Raw genomic sequence first — 11,617 nt, forward strand, 5'->3', positions numbered from 1 at the left:
GGGCATTGTTAGGTGCGCAGTAACAAAAATGCAATCATGGGGTTCACCATCTGCAGGGGTAGGTAACAGAGAAGCAGGGTTTAAAACAGGGCACCTAGTTAGGGTGATATTTCCAGCAGAGAGAAGCAAGATTTCATACTTAGTTAATCTAGCATTTGAAAGGTGTTGGGTTTTTGTTTTTAGTAAAAGGGCTGCTACAGCATGTGGGACAGCAACAGTAAGGGGAAAACCTAATACAAGGGTGGAGGAAAGTTCAACAGTGACAGCGGCTGCAGCTACAGCCCGGAGACATGGGGGAAATGTGGCTGCAACAGGGTCAAGAGCAGAGCTATAATAAGCAATGGAACGGTGCTTGTCTCCATGTGTCTGAGTAAGTACTGCAAGTGCAAATCCGTCCTTTTCACGACAAAAAAGAATAAAAGGTTTAGTATAATCGGGAAGATCTAAGGCAGGAGCTTGCGACAGAGCTTGTTTAATAGAGGCAAAAGCAGCTTTGATTTCTGAAGTCCAGGGTAAAGGCTCAGGGGTATTAACAAGAGTCAGATTTTGCAATGGCTTGACTATAGAGGCATAGCCAAGCGTCCACTGGCGGCAGTAGCTAGCCATGCCTAGGAAGGTACACATTTGGAACACAGTAGTTGGTCTAGGGATTTTAAGAATAGCTTCTATTCTGGAAGAGGAAAGCAGTCGTTCTCCAGCAGAAATCTCATGACCTAAATAGTGGACATGAGGAAGACACAGTTGTAGCTTTTCTTTTGATGCCTTATGGCCTTTTAGGGCAAGAGAAGTGAGGAGAGTTAAAGAATCAGTTTTACAGGCTTCAAGGGAGGTAGATGCCAAGAGCAAATCATCAACATATTGCACAAGCACAGAATTTTCTTTAAATATTATGTCATCTAGATCTTTTTTCAGAATTTGGGAAAAAAGAGAAGGGGATTCAGTATAACCCTGGGGCAATCGCGACCAGGTATACTGAAGTCCTTGATAGGTAAATGCAAAGAGAAACTGGCTATCAGGGTGTATTGGAATAGAAAAAAATGCAGAACACATGTCAACAACAGTAAAATAATAAGCTTTAGAGGGAATGCAGGCCAAGATAGTAGCTGAATTTGGTACAACAGGAAAAGTAGGTAAAATTGCAGAATTTACCGCATGAAGGTCTTGTACAAAGCAATAGGTGTTCTTTCCAGGTTTTTACAGGAAGAATAGGCGTATTACAAGGGCTCTTAGTCAGGACAATGATACCTTTCTTTAAAAGGGCAGTTATAACAGGGTGTATCCCTTCTTCAGCTTCTGGACGTAAAGGTTATTGAGCAACTTTGGGTAAAGGCTTAGCTCGATTTAATCTAATTTTTACAGGCTGGGCAGTATGGATTTGTCCTACTTCATTAGCACGCTGGGACCAGAGAAATGGAGGGACAGCTTTTATGATTTCTTCTTGCAACACAGAAAGATCAGGGAACTCAGGTTCAAGAGGTGAACTAGCTAAAGCAGCAAGTACTGCTATCTCGTTATCACAGGGGACATCTAAATAAACACCATTAGGAGAACAATAGATAGTACACCTGAGTTTAGAAAGCAAATCTCTGCCTAACAAATTAACAGGAGAACAAGGACTAAGGAGAAAGGCATGTTGATCAGAAACAGGACCAAAAGAAACATGTAATGTTTGGGAAACAGGATGAGGAACTATTTGATTTGAAATTCCCACAGCATTTATAACAGCAGAGGAGAGGGGAGTTGTGGAAAATTCTTCAGCTCGAGTAGAGCGCCTTGCACTGGTGTCTACTAAACATTTTGTAGAGATGCCATTTATCACGCAGGAAACAAAGGGGTCATCTTGATTAAGTGGGAGAAGCGGGGCTGTGATGATGTTACTATTCCTCTGGCTGGCCTAGCAGGAGGCTCCCTGATTCAGGACAGAGAACTGAGTGAGAGGAAGTGGTGGAGGATTAAACATCATCCCCGGCTGGCCAGGCCGGTGAGGACATTGAGCCTTCCAGTGTCCTGGCTGGCCACAATAATGACAACTGTCATTATTTGGGGACTGAAATCCTCCTTGTCCCATCCCATGACCACGTCCCCTGCCTCTGAACTGTCCTTGATGGAAACCTCAGCTTCTGCCCCTACCTAAAGTCTGTAATTGCAATGACATTAGCTTAGTTTCCATGGATTCCTTTTTCTTTTCCTGGCAGGTTGTACAATGATTTGCAGTGGTGACTAGTTCTGCAAGTGGCTTAGTCTGCCAACCTACAGCAGTTGTGCACAACTGTTCCTGGACTTTAGAAAGAAGTCCATGGACAAAAGTGGAAGCAAGTGCTTCTGGGGCAGTTTCAGCTGCATTTTCAATACCAGAATGTCTTTCAAATACTAGTTTCAAGCGGTCCATGTAGTCTGCTGGGGATTCTCCTTTATTTTGTTTACAGTTATGTATTTTGGCCTGGTCAGTTTTCCTGGGGCAAATTTTAAGCACAGCCTCAAGGAGGCATCTTTGGGCATCTGCTAAGTGATCTCCTCTTCCGAGATCTTGAGTAGGCCAAGTAGCCTGTGCGATGAGGCGGCTGCAGACCTCAGAGGGCAGAACACTTCCATTAATTGGTTCAACTCTGCCCATGTTGCATCATAACAATGGATTACAGTTTCCAATTCATCTTTAAATTTCTGGGGCTCCTCTCTGATGTTGGGAAATTGTTTAACAAGGTTTAAGAGATCTCCTGGGGTCCAGGGGACAGGGACTGTGATTGTAGTTTCCCCATTTGGACCTTGCCCTGGAAGTTGGCATAAAGGCATAAGCTGAGCCTTTTTAGATTTTAAAGAAGGGGCTGGACCATACTGGGTACCAGACCTTAAAAAAGAGAAGGGGGTTGAGATTTCAGGAGATAGACACCATGTCTTCGGTGGACGTGAGCATGCCCTGGGGGCAGGTGACGGTTGTTGAGTGATAGTTTCCTGGTGAGATAGGCTAATTCTGCCAGAAGAGTCTATTTGGTTACTTTGGACTTCTTCAGGTTCAGATTGTGCCTGGAACTGATATGGGGGTGGCACATTACGAAAATCAGTTATATCTTCTGCAGATTCAGTCTCAGTTATTTGTGGATAAAGTTGTTTTGGTGCTGATGGTACTATTGATGGTGGTCCCCCTTTTGGTGCACCTTTCTGTTTAATTCCTTTATCTGAGATTTCAGTTTCTCTTGGGAGTCTTTAAGACTCTGAACTTGAGATTTTTTTTCCCCCCCCTATTTTATTTCTTTCTTTTATTTTATTTTGACATCTTTTGGAAGCTTCTTTATATTAATCAAAAAATGTGTCCCACGGAGTCTGTGGTATATTACTATTTCTTAACTCAAGGTCTCTGTGGAGATGAACAATTTTACTTAAATCAAATGTTCCCTCCAGGGGAAACTGCCGGCTAAAATCATCTCTGGTATACCAATTCCATTTGTCTAGAAACTTACAACTTTTATGGCCATAGTGTGTGTACATGTACAATGCTGGAGTCCCTTTTGGCAAAGCCAATATGTCTTTTAGACTCTCTGCTTCCCATATCTTTAAACTCAATTCACACAGGTCTTTCATACAGGAATGGCTTATTCACGGTGTCCGGTCAGGTTGTGAGATTTGCTAGTGGCACAGAGATGCTGTGGCTAATGTCCGAAGACAAGACTCCACTGCAATAACAGCACACAATGCAGTTACTCACGGTTAGACACGGCTCATTTATGAGGGTGGGGAAAGGGTAAACCTGTCCACTGGGTCATGAGGTTCCAGTTGGTCCCCCTTGCATTCAAAACTGCTCTTCCGGACAGCCTTGGGGTGGCTGAACCCAACCTTAGTCTCAGACCTGTTCAGTAGCTCGTATTTCTCAATTCATACTCTCAATTCACACAAGGGGCAATTTCTGTGTTGAGGCACAAGGTTCAAGAGCATTTCTTTAGTCTCAGCCTTGGTCAACGCTTATCGTGGAAAACACTCACACTCTAAGAGTTTCCACCTTGCACCCTTGCTTTTGAAGAGCACACAGAACAAATCTGTTGTCTTCAGGGCAGCTGCACAAAGCTTCAATTTCTGGCCTCAGAAAGACCTCACAGTTCTTTACAGAACTTAACTCAATTCATACAGGGAAATACTCTCAGTGACAACAGCAACACAGAGTCTTGACTCTTAACCTTGACTCTTAACCTTGACTCTTTCCACTCACAGTTAATACTTACACAGTGGGTCTGACAGTTCTGGCAGCAAAAGTTCGGATAGAGTGAGCCTTAAGTAGTGAATCAGGAAGACACAGAGACAGCCTCTCACTGAAAAGCCCCAGTAGAGATTTCAAAAGTCTCTTACCTTGGTTTGGGGCCAGGGCTTCAGTGAAGAGATGTCCATGTCCCAACTGATCACTCCAGGCGTCTCTATCTGAGTCACGGCACCAAATTGTGGAAGAACTCAAACTTCGCGTTGTGATTGAATCAGAACTGACAGAGCCAGCTTTCTTTATTTAAGGCTATACTGTGATCACAGGGAGAATTCCAGACAGCAAGGGGAATCACCCACTTGTCTGTTTCAAAGGATTTCTCAGACTCTCTAAGGTTACAAGCATATTTATACTTCAGAGAGAGAAAGAGATATAAAATACACCTTGGAGAAACAAAACAATAGTAAATTACACAGAAATTTAGGAAGTTTACTTAAACAAACTATCTATGCACAGGGCAAGATATCAAGATAACCTAAGGATAACCCAAGGTGTGCGGGATTCCTTATCTCAGAACATTTAACTGAATTAAGAAGTATCAGCACGTCTGGTCTTTGTCTGTTTTTCTAGTCAAGTAAGCTAATTACTTCTACACTCCAGTGACTATGACTATGGATACTAAGCATCATAACTTCATAAAAGTGTGGGTTGCTCCTGGGCCAAGGTACTTAGGGTATCTATACACATGCTCCGGGTGTGTGTGTTTATGTGTGTGTGTGTGGGGGGGGCATGTTTTAATTAGAGCAGCTCTTGGGATGCTCTAATTAAATGTCTTGTATTTCAGTGTCCTGCACTGTGACATGGTGGTGTGGGTGCTTTAACTAATGCTTATTCGATGAATATGAAACACAGGACACTAAATACATGAGATGCTGCAGCACTCCAGCAGACTCAATTAATTCCAGTCAGAACTCATTGAAGCAGACATAAAAGTGCCCTTAGATACTAGGTCTAGATGTCTAAGTGTGAACACCTGCAAACTGGGCATTAACTTTAATTTTACATTTTCCAAAGAGTGCTTTAAAATGCTATTTTTGAGACATTCAGTAGATAGTTGTAAAACAGTATTAAAATATATCATAAAAATTCAAATTTTAATGCAAAAGCATACAGTTTCCAAAGAAAGTGTTGCCATTAGGAACCAATTTACTAATATTGAAAAAGTACCCTAAACATGCATAAAGATAATGAGGAAGACATAATTTCCCTAAAAGAAAACAGCTGTTCCTGGTTCCTTGCAAGAAAATACATTTAATGAGACAGGAGGTCCTTTCCAGTTGTATATTCCTATTATTATGATCCTCTTTATGAGATTAGAAAAGAGGATTTTTAAAATCTGTGATTTTAAAAATTGTAGAAGCTCATAAGTAGTATTTCCAAGCAACTGCAACCTCTCCCACTCCAAAAAAAACTCCAGGCCAGTTGCCTTTTTCCCTATACAATTAATTAAAAAACAAAAAAATATTTAAGAATACCCACATGAAGGCTGTTTGGCTTATTACTTTGAAAGATGAATTGTATCAATTTTGAAGGAAATTTTTTTTTATTGTAGGCTGGTATTCATTACCAGATCTTCCATAATACATGACCACAGCTATTTTAATTCATGATTCAGGAAGCACTGCAATGTCTCAGTTCACCCAATTATAGCTGAACTGTTTGACACATACCTGACTATACAGATAAAAGTTAAGTGATATTACACTCCTATTTAATTTCAAATATTTAAAACAAACCAGTCAACAATCTGGGAAAGGAACTGAAAACCACTTTATAGATCTACAAAAATCCCTTATGTTTTATACCTTAATAGCTTTGGTTTGATGCACTAGTGCATAGGGAGCCTGGGATAGTCACCTGAGAGATAGGCAAAGTCCAGGAGCTGGGTTCCCAGGGAACCAGGAGTCAAGATACACAAGACCACAGAACTGGAGTCAGGAGTCACAGCTAGAGCTAGAGCTAGAGCTAGAGCTAGGATATGCCAGGAGCCAAACGGAAATCAGAATCCAAAGGTAGAGCCAGAACATGCCAAGAAACAACTGAAAGTTGAGCCTGGAATCAGAAGTCAAGATTCTGAACTAGAGATCCAAGACGAGACAGCAAGGAAACACACAGGGCTAAAGGCCTGTTGCCTCAGTGGACTGGCCACTCTGATTACCCTATTAGGTAATCATCTGGGGCCTGGGCACTGCCCACAACAGGTGGTGCTTGTTTCCCTGCAGCCTCAGGGGATGAATTGCCCTGATTCACTGATTGGGATCAACTGGGCACAGACATCTGATCTGACATCATTACATTTGGCTTCTAACACAGGAAGCAATAGAATCAGTCTCTCAGCCCACTTTTGTCTAGAGTAGACTTGAACCTGAGGATAAAGTTACACATTACACTTAGACCATGATAAATTTGTTGAAAGTTAAACAGGATTAAAGTTCCAGTGTGCTGTGAGCAGTCGCATGTTTCTTGCCTGCATGGCTCTGACTTGCCACTAGAGAGCTGGTAAGTAGGGGTGTGGCTAGGAGCCAGGACCCCTGGCCTCTATCCCTGCTCTGGGTGGGTGGGGAGAACTGGGAGAAGTGCATCCTGAGATGCCTAAAGTCTATGAAGTTTTATCTCCATAGAGCAGACTGAAGTTATTCTAATGTGAGCTAGGTAGCATGGGCCAGAGTTAACCCTTGCCTTAAGTGTTGTCACTTTGAGAAGCTTAAAGGGCACTTAGCATACATTAACAAGCTTTAATGTACAGACAGTTGCACATTAAAGTGCCCATAGTATGGTCTAAGTGTAACATGTAACCTTGCTCTGACTCTCTCTGACCTTCTATCACAGCAGTCTTAACTGCAAGACTAGGTATTATCATCCACCCTAATGTTACTTATGGCATGGAAAGTATTTCCTTACCATTGTAAGGATACATTATCCATATATAGAGCAAAGATATTTACTGATCAACATGTATCAGCTTCCATATTTCCCATTTTTAATTTGTGATTTCTAGGTTATCTTTTTTTCTGAAGCTGGATGGATATGAAGCTTTAAGTAACCGTGGGTTTAGATCTAACCAAAATGACTATCTGGAAAACTTTGGAAGACTCATTAGGTTTGTGCTCTCTCAAGGCACCAAAAATATTACCTTGTCAAAATGCAGCACCTCAGTCTTCTCAAAAAAATTGTTTCAGTGCTTTCTCACAGAAATTTTATACACAATTTAAACATCTACATTGTATCAAATCAACCAGGGGAGACGCCTTGTTGGACCTGGTGCTGGCCACGGGTGATGACCTGGTGAGGGGGCTGCGGGTGATGGGCCACCTGGGAGACAGTGATCATCGCTTGCTGGAATTCACCATCCAGCGTAAGGTGGCAAAGGGCTGCAGCAAGGCAACAGCCCTAGACTTTAGGAGGGCTGACTTCAACAAGCTAAGGAGGATCGTTGGGGAAGTGCTGAGGACCCAGAGGGGAAGGGAATCAGATGTCGAAGGGGAGTGGTTGCTCCTTAAGGAGACGATCCTCCATGCCCAAAGGGAGGTAATCCCAACAAGGGTCAAAGGGAGCAGGAGGGCACATAAACCCCCATGGCTCACTAAGAGCATCCGGGAATGTCTCCTTGCTAAAAGGGAGGCATATACCCAATGGAGAGATGGGGTCATCACCAAGAAGGACTATGTTACAGTCGCCCGAGGATGTAGGGGGGCAGTCAGGAGGGCCAAGGCAGAGATGGAGATAGGACTAGCTTCCCGGATTAAGGACAATAAGAAGTCCTTCTTCAAATACATAGGGGGTAAAAAGAGGGTCCCGGGTAATGTGGGGCCCCTGCAGGACACGATGGGCAACTTAGTCATCACGCCAGATGATAAAGCTAACATATTTAACGATTTCTTTGCCTCTGTCTTCCTAAGTAGGGACCAGTTCAGCCACCTCCCTGCTGGGCCCCCCTCGGACCCCGGGAGAGACACGCCTGGGCCAGGGGTTAGCGAGGAGTTAGTTAGGGTACTTCTGGAGAGGCTGGACGTGTTCAAGTCTGCTGGTCCGGACGATCTTCACCCTAGGGTTCTACAGGAACTGGCCGAGGTCATTGCGGGACCCCTGGCGCGGCTCTATGAGCACTCGTGGTGCTCTGGCGAGGTGCCGGAGGACTGGAAGAGGGCCAATGTGGTCCCTATCTTCAAAAAGGGAAAAAAAGAGGACCCGGGAAATTACAGGCCAGTTAGTCTTACCTCAATCCCGGGTAAGCTCTTTGAAAAACTTATCCTGGCACACATCCAGGAGGGCCTTGCGGGGGAATGCATGCTCAGGGGCAACCAACATGGGTTCATCAGTGGCAGGTCTTGTCAGACCAACCTGGTGGCCTTTTACGATCAGGTCACCAAATCATTAGACGCAGGGGTTGCTGTGGATGTAGTCTTTCTGGACTTCCGGAAGGCTTTCGACACTGTCTCTCACCCTGTCCTCATCAAAAAGCTGGGAGACTGTGGTGTCGATGCCCACACGGTCAAATGGGTCGCCAACTGGTTGGAGGGCCGCGCCCAGAGGGTGGTGGTGGATGGGTTCTTCTTGACCTGGAAGGACGTGGGCAGTGGGGTTCCGCAGGGCTCGGTCCTCGGGCCCGCACTGTTCAACATCTTCATCAGTGACTTGGATGACGGGGTAGAAAGCACCCTGTTCAAGTTTGCTGATGACACTAAGATGTGGGGGGATGTGGGTGCACTAGAAGGGTGCAATAGGCTACAAGCTGACCTTGACAGGTTGCAACGGTGGGTGGATGAGAATAGAATGGGGTTTAACACTGATAAGTGCAAGGTGTTGCACATGGGGAGGAAGAACCGGCACCACACTTACAGGTTGGGGAACTCCCCTCTTGCCAGCACGGAGACGGAAAAGGATCTTGGAGTCGTCATTGACTCCACGATGAACATGGGCCGGCAGTGTGGGGAGGCAGTCAAGAAGGCCAACCGTACCCTGTCATGCATCCACAGATGCATCTCGAGCAGGTCCAGGGAGGTGATCCTCCCCCTCTATGCGGCACTGGTCAGGCCGCAGCTGGAGTACTGCGTCCAGTTCTGGGCGCCACACTTCAAGAGGGACGTGGACGATATGGAAAGAGTTCAGAGGAGGGCCACTCGTATGATCAAGGGTCAGCAGGGCAGGCCTTATGAGGAGAGGCTACGGGACCTGAACCTGTTTAGCCTCCACAAGAGAAGGTTAAGGGGGGACCTTGTGGCCTGCTACAAAGTGGTCAGGGGGGATCAGCAGGTATTGGGGGAGTCCCTGTTCCCCCGTGTGCTGCCAGGAGTGACCAGGAATAACGGTCACAAGCTGGCGGAGGGTAAGTTTAGATTAGATATTAGGAGGCGCTACTTCACAGTCAGGGCGGCTAGGGCCTGGAACCAGCTTCCAGGGGAAGTGGTGCAGGCTCCTAGCCTGGGGATTTTTAAAAGGAAGTTAGATGAGCACCTTGCCGGGGTCATCTGACCCCGGTGCTCTTTCCTGCCAAGGCAGGGGGTCGGACTAGATGATCTACCTAGGTCCCTTCCGACTCTAGCTACTATGAAACTATGAAACTATAAGATATTCTTAATGGAAAATTGTTTTCTTGGAAAGGTTTTTGCTTAGCTCTTGTAAGAAGGAACTATTAATGAAAGGCAGTATCAAATCAATAGGACTAGATATTGAAACTTCAAATAATAAGGGGAGGATCCAAGAGCTCTTTCAACAATCGATGCTGATATTTAAAAAAACCTTGGGAGACACAATATTCTAAGGTTTTACTATTAAACTGTATTTTGATTTTGACTTAGCCCCTCAGGACCTTTGGAGAAAAAATAGCATTATACAAAATTGATATAATTTGTTTTAAATAGTTTAAAAATCAGTCAAGCAATAAATTACAAAAATAGTGTTAAAGGTATATGCTAGATGCAGATCACTTAAGAAAAAGGGGCTTATATGAATAATATTTGTCACAATATATTCAAATATAAGGTTACTTATTTAGAAGAAAAGGGCATCATGTTCATTCAAAATGGGGAGATATCCTAATACACCAGACTTTGTCATTTGAAAGATTCAAATTAAGAACCTAACAGACATTTTTAAGTTACCTAGAAATATACCGTGTTTCCCCGAAAATAAGACACTGTCTTATATTTATTTTTCCTCAAGAAGACACACTATGGCTTATTTTCAGGGGATGTCTTATTTTTAAAACAGCATTTTTTTTTTTTCTGTTTTTTTGCACCGGTCCTGGAAGCACTGCAATACCAGGTCAATGCATGGAGTGGATGGAGCACGCTCCAGTTCCACCACCCAATACCAAAACTATGTATGATGTTAATCCAAAGCCGCAGCCACAGCTTTATTCTTCCCCCTGAGGACACACAATACCTAAAGCAGAACTTCCCGCTCCTCACTTCACTGAGGAGACTTTTACTTTTACTTTCTATTTCTCCCTCTCCAGTCACCTCCGAGATAGCAGCTGTCACAATGGGGCAAATGAGAAGGGCTGCCCGTCTTATTTACTGCTTCGCGCCGGTACGCTTAGCCACGCCTATCACTATGTCTTATTTTCGGGGTATGGCTTATATTGCACAAATACGCAGAAATCCTGCTACGGCTTATTTTATGGGTATGTCTTATTTTCGGGGAAACATGGTAGTAAAGTCTTCATTACTTGAAATTTTTAGATGGAGACTAGATATGAATATAAAAAGTATGTTATTACTCACAAAGAAGTTATAGGATTAATGCAGAAAATTGTGGGAGAACCTATGTGGCCTGAGTTACCCAAAAGATCAGTTTAGATTGTCACAGTGATTCTGTCTGATATTAAAATCTATGAATATCAGAGTGGACACAACATACTGCACTAACTGAAGTCTCAGTGATTAGAATGATGAGCAGAAGGTCCATAATAAGTCTGCAGGAAGTGCATTATAATTGTTTTACTACTATAGTGTGGCAGAATATGAATTAGTAGATGCACTAGTATCCGGTTGTGGAGCCAACTGCCTGATGTACTTCAGAAAATCTATCATTATCACAGTGAATTTCCTTAGGAAATGAAAACCCAGGACAATACCCAGTTCGAATCAGTCTTAGGAAATATACTGATTTCTAACATAATATTTTACTTTCTGATTCAGAATCTTGTTTCGTTCTAGGCTCCCAGCCCAGTGGCCCAGGCACAACACCAGTAGTGTAGCTACATGCAGGGGACTTGGGCACCAGTCATGGGCATCACATTTGTTGTGGGGCACAGCAATAGCAGCCACTACACTGCTGGACCAGCTGCCACTCAGAGCACAGCCACTGATGCTGCCCTGTGTGCTTCTGCTACCCAGGGAGCAGAACCTTCAGCTGCTACACCACTGCAAA

At 43.9% G+C, this 11,617-nt stretch overlaps 1 pseudogene; it reads right to left on the minus strand.

Moving 5' to 3' along the window:
- Nucleotides 1–10,470: 10,470 nt before the first annotated feature.
- LOC149872736 (U2 spliceosomal RNA) lies at nucleotides 10,471–10,600 on the minus strand (annotated as a pseudogene).
- Between the last annotated feature and the right edge of the window lie 1,017 nt (nucleotides 10,601–11,617).

This window comes from Crocodylus siamensis, chromosome 1, assembly GCF_052110815.1.
Source record: "Crocodylus siamensis isolate JL-2025a chromosome 1, ASM5211081v1, whole genome shotgun sequence".
Taxonomy (NCBI): domain Eukaryota; kingdom Metazoa; phylum Chordata; order Crocodylia; family Crocodylidae; genus Crocodylus; species Crocodylus siamensis.